The sequence below is a fragment of the Neopsephotus bourkii genome, unplaced genomic scaffold, assembly GCF_033783945.1.
Source record: "Neopsephotus bourkii isolate Nb327-2 ecotype Australia unplaced genomic scaffold, CSIRO-AGI_Nbou_v1 NB_30, whole genome shotgun sequence".
In the NCBI taxonomy this organism is placed as follows: Eukaryota; Metazoa; Chordata; class Aves; order Psittaciformes; family Psittacidae; genus Neopsephotus; species Neopsephotus bourkii.
The window spans coordinates 1,469,382-1,482,634 of record NW_026900547.1 but is presented as its reverse complement, the minus strand read 5'-3'; the positions used below and the strand labels follow the sequence as shown (position 1 = coordinate 1,482,634).

At 37.3% G+C, this 13,253-nt stretch overlaps 1 protein-coding gene across 2 annotated transcripts in view; it reads right to left on the bottom strand.

The window, feature by feature from the left end:
• ADAMTS19 (ADAM metallopeptidase with thrombospondin type 1 motif 19) overlaps positions 1 to 13,253 on the bottom strand; it is a 145,846-nt gene that overhangs the window by 79,612 nt on the left and 52,981 nt on the right. The window lies entirely within an intron of this gene.

Sequence of the window (13,253 nt, the reverse complement as noted above, 5' to 3'; positions counted from 1 at the left end):
CAAGTGCTTATTGCATATTGCAATGCCTTTGAATTCACCTCATCTCATTCCATCAATTTTTTTTTTTTTAATATGCTTCCAAGCCTTGTGTAACATCAACTCCTCTTACCAATTCGATCTGCTCATAAGGTATCACCAGATCTTACAAAGATTTCAGGATGATACCCTATTAAGCAGCTTTCCCTATAACTGAATTTCTGGTCCCGTCCTCCCCTTGTCTTGGTACCCACCATGCAACAAACTGATGTGAAATCACTCATGAGACTGTAATTTTCACTCTTAGACACCTTCTTTAGAACTCTTTCTATTTCTACAACAAAATATGAGAAAAAACAAGCATTCCATGCCTTCTTTTGAATTTACTTTATTATAGCCATGCTATGGAAATGACACTGGTAGAAACACAAAATTGTTCCTTGGCAAACAGTGCTTCCGCACAGATATACACTGCCTCACTTTCTGCAATTGGGGTGATCCCTGTAAAACATTTCTCAATGCTTTTATAAGATAATCAAGCTAAAACTGATATGAAAATTATTTTGCTGTTGTTTGGACCCCTCTTAAAAAATATTTAGGATACTTTTTCTTCCCTTAAAGTATGACATAATCTGTGTTCTCTCTTGTGTGAGACAAGGGACTGCTAAAGGGATTGAAAAACCCATTCGCTTTTTTCCTTAAACTAATATATTACTCTAGGGCCAAAGTTTTGAAGTTTTTTTGAAGTTTTTGTGACCTTAAAGTTTTTTAGGTGAAGAAATTACAGCTTTGTTTCACTATGAGAGATATGCACTATAAAAAAATGACTGATCTTGGGGGATCCTAGCAGACACCAGTAGAACACCTAGGAAAAGTGAATTAAATAGCTAACTGTTCATTTATACAGAAAACTTTGTCTAGATGTGGGTGGCTAGCTTAACTATTATCTCTCCGATAAACGAGAACAAAGGCAAAACTATCTTGAGAAGAGTCTTCTACCACACCTCTTTTCAGCTGAAATTATTTAAAATTACTACTGTTATCTCCAGATATCCATCCCGAATTCCATCTTCATTAGTGTAACTAAGCATATACTGCTTTGTGCTGTATTAGCACACACGATGGAAGTCCTTATGCTGCCTAAGTAAGAGTCAGTGCTAACTTATCAGTGGTTCAACTTGTACCTGCACCTGATGAGTTTATTCAAGACCGTATCTCCTTTTTCAAATTGTTTGCAACTCAGAAATTGAGTTTCTTGTGATGGCCATGAGGAAGTTTGAACCCCATGAAAGCAAGCTGAAAAAGTTGAGAGTATCAGGTCATTCTTCTTGAACCATTATCCAAACTACCTTTGCAATGCCTGCAAGATGTAAGATAACTGAGAGGCTCCTGTATCTCACATGTCACCTGACAAGTCCCCACTTCAGCAAGCTGAGTAAAGGATGACCTAACTTGATAAGAAACTCATGTTTTATTCTAGGTAGGGTACAATCTTTCTGAGAACATAAAACATTCAATACAGACTCAAAAGAGAAATATAAAAGAACCTGTTGCCATTTCAGTATCTCAAAAGGGAGCTACGGTATGGATTCAAATAAAAAATCCACCCAAAGATATTTAAATGAAAAGTGAGCCTTGGCCATGTTCCTCTGCTCCTTTCTGCTTTTATTTCTGAGGCTCTTTTCCTTATATTTTAACAACAGTTAGATTCAGTTGCATGGATCATCCATAGTTCCTTCCACCTATATGGAACTCCTTTTGTTTCCTCCTCAGTTAAAGGACTCATGCATCAATGGCTACCAATCCCATTCTTCAAAATCCAGACAAAAATATGCATTCATTACATGGTCTATCTAATGCCATTATGCTGATGTTTTTTCCCATCATATAGCTATGGGACACAGAAACTGATGCATTGGTAACGAGTAGCTACCTGGACTCATTTTGCAAACAACTTCCAATTAAAAAAGTGTAATTTTTTAGTGCAAAATGCTATACAAGGTTGAGTATCTGAATATAACATTGCAAACATTTATTTTTAAGTGATGCAACTAGACACAAGGATACCTACCAAGAGCTAAACAGAAGACTAATGGAGAAATGCCTGGTATACCTTATTTACAGCCATGTATTTCGGATTTCTTTTAATTTGTAATGCTTGAGACCAAATTAAATTTTTCATTTTTAAAACGTAACTGTATGTACACATGATACATGACTCGAAGAGCAATTCTTTATATAAACTAATACAGGTTATATATCAGTATTGCAGCATATAGAAAAAATGATTAATGATGTGCAATTATTTACAGTTGCCAATCCACACTATTTTATTATGAATGTATGCAAGATTTCATCTAAATGCTTTTCACATAAAAACAAGCTATAAGAGATGAGCACTGAAGTTGTAAGATCCAGGAGACAATGAACCTGATTCAGTTTTTCAACACTTTGGATTAATAAAATTACTAAGCATGTAATTAACTGTTCAATGCAGTGAGAGAGTCACTAAATCACTCATTCATTTATCTCTTGCAATCTGTTTAGCTAAAACTGTAGATTTTCTCCTGGTGAAAAAACATTTGTCAGCAGAGACCTAAGCTTAGTTAAGCTATGCCCAGTTCTATCCTATGCTTTGTATCTCACCACTCTTCTCTAGCCTAAATATGCCCACCTCTTGCGTCCCATAGCAGTATTATTCTGCTGTTTCACTTATATTTTGCTTTTGAATCTGGCATGCATAGCTGAAAGATTCATACATACATACACTACTCACAAGACAAACAGAAATTAATGTGATAATTACTTTCCAATTTCCTGCACTTTGCTTTAACAGAAAGCAAATACACACTGTATAACATTACAGGTTCTTTTGCCCTTCTTTGGGAATACCTTTTTCTAATGGACACAGGACTTTTGCCTGTGAAAGAAACTGAAGTTACAGCTCCAAGCACCAATCTTCCAAATGCTATTCAGTGTAATGTTAAAATTCTTTACATATAGTAAGACTCTCTCTCTATATTTTAAATCCTCTTAAGACAGAATTTTAAATACCTCAGATAAGTTGAAACTAAACACCAACAACAATACAAAATAAATGCAAAAAATTTACCTAGAGGTGAAGTAGTATAATTTGTAGAAAATTACAATGCTATATTACATTTTCAGAGAATAGATATAGTGATACATGAAATTAAGAACTGTGAATGATACTGCAGCATATTACAAGACCACTTACTGCAGTCAAGACCAAATTCAGCAACTGAGCATGTAGTTGACTCTGCTGGGACTTAAACATGCTAAGAACAATCACAGCATGTAACCTAAATGAGAAAAAGAATAACCGAATGTATCTGAACTGGAATGTGCAACAAGAATTAGACACGGGTCTGAAGGGATGTAATAGTTATTATATAGTGTAAAAAGAAATAATCACTAACCTCAGAGGTATTTCAAAATAACCACAGTATCTGAAAATGCTGATTTCTTTAGTAACTGAGGAATAACATCACCTTTAATACTATCTTAATTATCCTGCATTTATTTTTAATTTATAACTCTTATACGAATAAACACTACTAAAGATAATCAGAAATACTATCAACAAAGCCACAAAATCATCCTGCACATCAAACAAGTAATGTGTTACACTTTAATTCTGAAAAAAATATTATTCCTTGCACCAGAACATTCAGAGTCTAACAGAAGCTTAATACAGGTTTTCTCAGATTTTCTTAGCTCTATCTAAAATTTACTTACAGATTTCTTTGAAAATTTCTTAACTGGACGTTAAAATTTCTAACTGGACGTAAGCACGAAAATTAACCTTCAGTCTTCCTAAACACATTAAAAGGCCCTATTGTTTCCTAAAACAGATTGTTAGCACATACTTAGTAAGAAAGCAGTAAGCGACTTCTGTAGTGTAAATCTCAAAAACAAAACAGAAAAGTTTTGGGGTTTTCCTTCACTTTCAGCTCCCTGTATGCATTGGCTAAGCACTTGAAAGTAAAATAAAGTAAAATAAAATAAAATAATAAAATAAAATAAAACAGAAATTGCCTGAAGGAGTAAGCCCTTGATGAATTGTTTAAGGAAGAAAATACTTGGGGTTTAAATATGATAAGTGGTTTGTAATTAAAAGTAAGCTCAGTGATTATGAAATCGCCATCAAGAGTTCATTCAGAGAGATTTATTCTGTGTTACCCTACTCCCGTCAAGATTAATTAAAGAGTTTAAATAAAATACTGGAAAATAAAACAATCTCATGTGTTGTAACACAGTTGTTTTGTGTATGAGGACACAGCCTGAAAACAAAGGTTCAGATGTCTTGGTGTGAAAACTTAGCATCCTGGTCTCGCTGGCATCTTGCCAATTAGTCCAACTCAGTAAAACAAAAGGCAAACATGAGTTTCTACACAAGCTTTGCTGGAATCAAAAATCTTAATAATTTTTAGAATTGAATTTAAGATATCTAGACGAGGAATAAAGTTGAGGGTTGAAATAGCAAAAACCTGTATTTGATGACTGAGCATGCATATTGTAGTCCCAAGTTCTGCTTTCCTGAGAAACTGCATCAAGCATGAATAATTCATTTGACATTTTATGACATGATGTAGACTAAAATTCTATGTTTAGTCTACATGGAGTTTGGGATTTTTGTTTGTTTGTTTATTGAAACTCACATCTAATTAGGTTCTGTTTTGCTGTACTTGTGGACATGTAACTCACTGACAAAAGCAGATTTTATTTCCCCAGTGATTTAAGGAAATCTTGTGTATTAAAGCTATTTATGTACCAGTCACACTGTACTATCATATGGATATTACTTCCTATGAAACTTCTGTTTTTCCACACTTCTACATAGTTTGGATTACAATAAATAAAAAAATCCTAGCAATATCACAAGAAAAATTAATGTTCAGAAGCCACATGTGGACACTGTAGTTACTGGGGCATTTGCAGCTACTGAATACACATCTGAGCTACAGTACTTTTAACAAAATCAAAAGTTTGTAAGGCTAGCTTTTCCACAAAAGCACTCTAAATAATGTTCTGCCCTCAGTGTATGAGGAGTTCCTTTACATACAGGTCATTATTATAATGATCTTGCTGTGAAAGATCATGTCGTATGAACGTAAATTGTAGGTGTTGCAAAAGCCACATGAACGGCTTAGATTACGTTACACTGGAAATCTCCATAGGAAATATTTTGCAGATTAAGCAGTGAACCCAACTCTCTGACTGTCAGCAACCTTACTGACAAAAATTATCTTTCCTTCACACAGGATATGTTCAGAGCATTTTCTGTTCAGGACATTTTTTGTATTTTGGGGTGAATCAACTCACAGGGCAAAATTTAAAGCTTACAATTCTCTTGCCATTTTTGTAAATTTTGTGTGGCAGCAAGCTTGAGGATCTGTCAGAGAACATTTCTGACATGGAAAGTTTAAGAGACTTCAGCTATTCCTTCACTGGAAGAAACATGTGGAAGAAACTGTCATCCAGTCTGTCTGTCCCACTGCTTATGCTCCCACTCTGAATTCCTCAAGGCATTCAAGACAACAACATTTACAGCAAAAGAAACAAATTTAATTACATTAGTAATGACTATCAGGAACAAATGTTGGTCACAATGTTCAGCGGAGGGCTAGGTGTACATCTCAAGGTATGGGTGACTTTAGTCAACAGATTTTTAAAGTGGAAATCTCAAACAGTATTTCTTTACTTAAAAGATAACACTTTTCACCAATATTTAACCTGAGTGTGTACTATGCTAAAAAGTTCCAAAAAACAGAAGAATGCACACACATTAAAAAAATCATCTTGCTAGCCTCCACTTGTTTCATTCTTTAAGCATGCCTCCTACGTTTCCCTCTGCAAGCCAGGACTACCAAAAGCCCACCTCCTCTGCTGTAACATAGAATCATAGGATGGTTTGGGTAGGAAGTGACCTTTAAAGCTCATCTAGTTCCAAACCCCCTGCTATGTGCAAGGACACCTTCCACTATATCAGACTGCTCAAAGCCCGGTCCAACCTGGACTTGAACACTGCCAGGGATAGGGCAGCCGCAGCTTCTCTGGGCAACCTGTTCCAGTGCTTCACCACACTCTTAGTGAAGAATTTTTTCCTCATATCTAATCTAAACCTTCCTCATTTCAGTTTAGTCATTCCCCCTTACCCTTTCATTACATGCCCTCGTAAAAAGTCCACCTTCACATTTCTTGTAGGCTCCCTTAAGGTACTGGAAGGCTGCTATAATGTCTCCCTGGAGCTTTCTCTTTTCCAGGCTGAAAATCACAGGTCGCAGCTTGTCCACATCCTTCATACGTTGGAGGCCCCAGAGCTGGATGCAGTACTGCAGGTGGGGTCTCACAAGAGCAGAGTAGAGGGGTAGAATCACCTTCCTCGACCTGCTGGTCATGCTCCTCTTGATGCAGCCCAGGATACAGTTGGCTTTCTGGGCTGCAAGCACACATTGACAGGTCATGTTCAGTTTCTGATCGACCAACACCCCCAAATCCTTCTCTTCAGGGCTGCTCTCAACCCCTTCTCTGCCTAGACTGCATTTGTGCTTGGGATTGCCCCAGCCCAGGTGCAGGACCTTGCACTTGGCCTTGCTGAACTCCAGGAAGTTCTCACAAGCCCATATCTCGCACCTGTCAAGGGCAAGACCTATACATACTTTCTTTGTAGAGGTTGTTCTAGCTTACCACCTACTTTCACCCTACTTCTCTTTCAGAGAAACTTGTTACCAAAAATGCATGTCAAAGTTAGTACATACTGTAAATGACAGGCCTCAGTGCTTATGGATTCATGTTTTCCTTGACTAATCAGAAATCTCCCTTGCACCCCTTGAAGTGTCAGCAACTGAACAACCTACAGGATTGATTTGTAACTGCCTTAAGTGCAGTTCTTCCACAACTGTGCCTCAGCGGAAGAGAAGAAACAAACAAAACCCACTTTCTATAAGCTGCTGTCAGCATCTTCCAGAAAAGGACACACCAGTTCTGACAGTGTGGAGGGCTTGGAATCATAGAATCATAGAATAGTTAGGGTTGGAAAGGACCTTAAGATCAGTCAGTTCCAACCCTTCTGCCATGGGCAGGAACATCTCCTACTAAATCAAATCACCCAAGGCTCTGTCCAATCTGCCCTTGAACTCCACCAGGGATGGAAAAGAGGGAACAGACTCCCCTTGCTTCTGTATCCTTGTTAAACCAGATACGCCCACTGAAAACATAGTATCAGCACCTCTTCCCTCCCTTCCCTTCCTCTAGAGACAGCAGAGGATCCAGTAAACCTATCCTGTCTAGCCACAAGAAGCCTTAGGGAGGAAGAAAGACTAACCCTGCCTACACAGCTAACACTGCAAGGGTTCCTGTTCTGCAGTACATATCTAACTGAACTAGCTTTAAATTAATAGTATCAAGCGTCTGCTGAAGTTCAGCCACAGCAGCATGCAGTTCAGCACGAGAGAGTTCACCCTACTTCTTCGCAAACTGTTACCTGTCCCCTAGCTAGTTAGGAGAAGGGCAGGTACTCGAGATTACAACAGACTGATTTGCTGGTTAAGATGAGGGACTCCAGATAGATACAGATGTGGAAGCACAGGGAAGCAGACTTCTGAAGTTTACTTTTGCAGTTGTGCTGTCCATGTTCTGTGCAACTTCTTTGGCTTCTTGTCCTTCCGTAATAGGCCCTAAGCATTCAGGTCCAGTATTTCTAGCATTAACCTCCGCTGACAGTGATAGCCTGCCTATTTCCTGTTCTGTTGTTTATCTTAATGGATAGAGCTGGACTAAACCTTTCGCCTGGGGGCAAGGTTTGGAGGAAAAGGCCAAGTCCTTTCTATTAAGGATCTACAGCTTTCACATTAGAAAAGTAAATAAATCTATGTCTGGCATTTTGCTAAGTTGGACAGAAGACATGTTCTTTCACTTTGTTTTGTGGTCTTTATTGTATAGAAGTTCGTCTGATTCCTTACTGGTTATTATTTGCATCCATGCTATTTAGGTCCTTTGCAACACAACGAAGACCTCATGGCGCCTCAATTTTCTGCTATTGTTTTTACCTCTGCAACACTATTACCCAAGTTAGAAATTTATAAAATCCCATATTTGTACCAACCCCCTAAAACAATCTGACAAGAGGTTTTAAGGGAGTTTTGTTTAGAGGTTGCAATATCAGCATTTTACTGGAAACTGCTTTCTAGTAAACAACTTATATGGAAGCACATTTACGGTAACAAATGTTCTTATAGCTGATGTTTTAACTGAAAATGGAATCTAATGGTATCTGGAAATACAGGACCAAATAATGCAGTATCAAGTTTAATTTTTTTTTCTTTTTTTTTTTTAAGCAAAGCCTGCTCATTTGTGAGATCATAAATTAAAAGTAAATTAATAAATTAATTATCTTCTCTCTAGGAGACCATAATGAAAACATCACACTTACATTTCGCTAAGATCAGTGAAATGCTGGAAACCATGTATTTCTTAAATCATCAGAAAAGCTCCATTTACTATTTCTGAAATGTCATATTTGCGAATTTCAACCAGGACTAAGAGTATACTCAAATGGTATCAGCTTTAAAGGAAAGGTGATTGTGCAGAACAGTATACGTCTGTCAGCTGGAGATGTATTTAAAAAAAAAAGAATCATCTCCCTCCTGCAGTAAGAAGATAGTAGCGAAAAAATCAGCTGAGGTCATTCTATCTAAGGCAAAAGTTATTTTCAAAATTAGTCATAATTTTGACATTAGGTCAAATGAAATTCAATTTATACATGCAGAGAAAGATCCTGACCTTCATTTGACAGAGGCATATTTTTTAAACTGAGTGCAGTAAAAGGCTTACAATAACTGAATCTGGTAATACTACCTTTGTTTGTTTTCCATTTAGTTGCAATCAGAGTAACTAGGACGTTTTTCTAGTTATGATGAATCTTTTGAAACATGAACTACGGTCCCAACATTTTATAGAGTATGTGTTATACACCTGTGGACTTTTGACAAGTGATAAGAGAAGATATTACCTAAAAAATCAGAAAGCACGTGACAAAAGTTAAGACAAGGATTCAGGTGCTTAGCGTCTGATATCTGGTCTACATTCAATATAGATTTACAGAATCACAGAATCACAAAACAGTTTGGGTTGGAAAGAATTTTCAGAGATCATCTAGTCCAACCCCCCTACAATGACCAGGGACATCTTCAACTAGAACAGGTTGCCCAGAACCACATCCAGCCTGGCCTTGAATTTCTCCAGGTATGGTGCATCTACCATCTCTCTGGGCAACTTGTGCCAGTTTTTACCACCCTTGTTGTAGGCAGTAATAATTTCTTCCCCTCATCCAGCCTGAATCTCTCCTTTTTTAGTTTAAAACCATCACCCCTCATTCCATTGCAACAGGCCCTGCTAAAAAGTCTCTTCCCATTTTTCTTATAGGCCCCTTTTAAGTACTGAAAGGCCGCAATAAGGTTTCCCAAGAGTCTTCTCTTCTCCAGGCTGAATGATCCCAACTCTCTCAGCCTGTCCTCAAAGAAGTGTTCCATCCCTCTGATCGTTTAATTCACTTGGAAGAACAACAGCTACCAATAGGAGCTGCAATCAATATTCAATTTAAGACAGTATTACTAAAGCAACAGTTTACACATAGTAAAATATAAGATTTTTTTTCAGATTATTGCGAATTATTTTTAATTACTGCAAATTATTTTCAAATTCACATGTTCTTTAAGGACAAATTTACTTGGAGCTTTACAACTTACACTGATATGACAGCATACCAACATTTTAGATCTTAGAAGGCACATCAGAGGCACTAGAAATGTAGACAATGCAATAGGCTGAATGGAGAGAAAGAATATGCTTTGTTCCCTTCCTGATTCTCTCACTTACCAATTCGCTTATCTTGTGTGGGTCATTCTGCCTGCCAGTATTTCCACCTATAGCAATTATGTTCATGCCTATGCCTTTTGAAAAGCATTTTAAGATGATAGTGCTGCAAGAATGACTTTGTGCATCCCTGAACACAGGGATCCAGAGCATAAGAAACTCTCACACATCCTTCTAGGACCTGTCCATCAACCTAACCTACAGCTTTGGTGCAAATAGTGAGCTGCATGGAAGCTACAAACAAAACCGTATAGCAAGTTAAGTAAACAACCACAGTTTGCACTAAACACAACAGCACGTTTGTGTTGATTAGCTGAGTCATTTTGCTGGCACAAGGAAACACTGGAAAAGGAGCCAGAGGGATGCTAAGCCAAAGCTGTGAGCAGCCTCAAAGTGGGACAGTCCCAGAAAGGACAGACTCCCTTAGAAACATTCATTCCCTCTGCTCCTGCAGATTAATGAGCCTCCAAACTGATGCCAACAGAAGATGAGCATCATTTTGCAATCTGCCCATGCTTGTAACAATTCACAGTAAGAATTCTCTGTTACACTTTTTCACAGAAGACAGTACCTAGCAGCAAACAACAAATGTAAACCCAAAGAAGTATGTCGCAGAGACTCAAAATCTTAACTGCTGAGGAGAGGTAGACAAAGGAAGGGAAATTCAAATGCTTCAGGAAATAGCCTTGCTGTGTTTAATTGTTAGCCTAACTCTTGAAGGAAGTGAGAAAATATCTTGTTGATTTCCATCTACTAGTACGGAGGTCTGTGCAATAACCCACTAACAAGTTGTCCCATGAATCACTGCACCTTTCAGTTACTCCAGTATAACACCAGAAGATGCATACATGAGAACAATGCAGTGTGCACTAGACTCCAGTTTATGTTTCATGCTGATTCTTTTAGTAAAGACTTAATTTTCTGAAAACCAACAACTGAATTATTTCTAGACTTTTCAGAAATTTGTTAAGACATCTAGACTCATAATTTTACCTGTCTACAGTACAAGAAAAAGAACAAAACTCCAATTCAACACACATTTAAAAGATAGTCCCCTCTGACTATGCTAACAAAACCTGTTTGGAGGACAAAAGTGTCACATTCCCAAAAACCAGCTGTCTTCTGGGGGAAGAGAATCTTAGATAGTTACAGGTATAAACCAATTTTTAAATTAGCTAAAATATAATTTGAAGAACATCTACATATTCTTCCACCCCCAGATGAGCTCTCTGTTTTAATCAAAGTATGTCTGTAGTTATCATAGAGTAAAGCAAGGACCAAAGCCAGTCTTTAAGCTATAGAAGAGCTGTGAGACTCAGTGGCAGAGTAACAGGATCTCACTTCTGTGCTGGAATAGGAGGCAGGGAGCATACACATAAGCAGAATAGCAAGGTAAAAAAAAATAAAAATCAAAGAGTGCTGCAGCCAACCAACCAGAGGAAGCTCAAGAACACTCGAATGTGATCAACTTTTAGCCTAAAACAATTCTCTTGTGGTTCTCCACCCAGAAAGAATTTGACTGGGGCTGTGACAGTTGACAATGCTGAAATCAGAACAGCTTAGCTGAATTAAGTTGACCTGGGTTGACTGACACCAAATGAGAACACAGCTTATTGTTTTACAGAAACATAAGATTAGTGAAGGAAAATGTTGGAAAAGTCCTTAAGATCTTTTAGTTCCAACCCCCCTGCCATGGGCAGGGACACCTCACACTAAACCATGTATTACTTGTCACCTAAATACATGAAAACTTTATCTATATAACAGAATGTTGGTACTTACTACATCAGGCTTAAGTGGGTACTCATAACCAGTCTGAAAACTGTGAGTTTTGGCATTTAATGAATAAAAAATAAATCCAATTATTTGTCTGTTTAGTGTCCATCACTGAAAAGTGCTATGATCTAACATGACAATCCTTTCCAATAATGGAGTCTGTCTTGTAAATATTCCCTTCTCATGACTTTCATTTCTGGACTCCTTAACATATTAATGTAACACACCCGTGCCAGGAAGACAATTTAAAATTTCTCTTCAAGAGAAATGCACAAAGTTCTCCCTAGTTTTTGAATATTCTTTCTTAGATTAGTTCATGGATGATGGTGGACAAGAGGTTAGAAAGAAAGACATTATCTATTAAAAGTGAGCATAGACTTACAGGACTGTCAATGTGCATGGAAGAAATGATACACATTTTACAGAAAGGTGCTACATTCATCTAGAGAACAAATTATTAAATTCACACAATAAATGGTGGAGCAACCGGAAATTAATTACCTTGGGTTTTGCTGCACAATTGTAGCTATAACGAAAGAACTACACATATGAACCATTTTTCAATTTCTGAAGAAATTCTAAATAACAGGCAGATATGGAAAGTCCACAAGAGCCATTCCACAAAATGCCAGATTGGACAACCAAGGTGTCTACTTCATTTTCCTTATCACTGTATTAAAACTGCAAACTCTTTTACTTTCTGTGCACTTACAGTTAAGGCACTGCCTTATTTTCAGATTTCATCTAAGCTGCTTCATCATAGAATTCTGAATTACATACTTGAATCAGTTCAAACTTATCTCATTTAAAATCCCATTGATAAATTCAGAGATAAATAGCCATTCTATTATTTCCAAGGATCAACCAAAGAGGAAACATTTATTAGGCAAAATCCTTGAATACATTCACTAAGACTGTGAAATCTAGACATCAGCCTATCCTGACATAGATATACTGGAAGTACTCCAGATTTGATGTTCAACGTAGGTCAGCATAAGATGCTGATGATTCCTTGTCACATTGCTTTGCCTGCCAGCTGGAAGGAACCATTTTCCACCTAACAAGACAAAAATAAATGCCTCTCTCTGCGCACCAACCAGTCACATGAAATTCACCTGTGATCAAGATACCAAATAGTGGAAAAATACTATGAATTCTTAACCACTAACTACTGGGAGAAACATTCCCTTCCTCATTTGTAAGGATTCTCATTCATATCCACGCTTCAGATATGCTCACATTGACTGGGGATGATACAGCAGTAAAAGAAAAAAGACAAGCAAATAGTGACATAATACAGTTTACGTAAGAATTCTCCCCAAATCTTTGCCACTGAAATTAAACGGGGAGAAAACAAGTCTGGTTTTCCTCTGCCTAAGAGGGAGCACAAACATGATAATAGTTAATAGTCTGTTACTGTTATTATAATCTTACTGAAACAATTTAGGTTCTGAATACTTGTACTTACATACACAGAACTGTTAAGAACTTCTATTATTAAGTGAATGAAATTCTAGGGTAAAAACATACTATGACATCCTACATTTAGTGTCATGGCACATTTTCAAACAGAATTACAATTGAAAAGAAGAATTATTAACTTT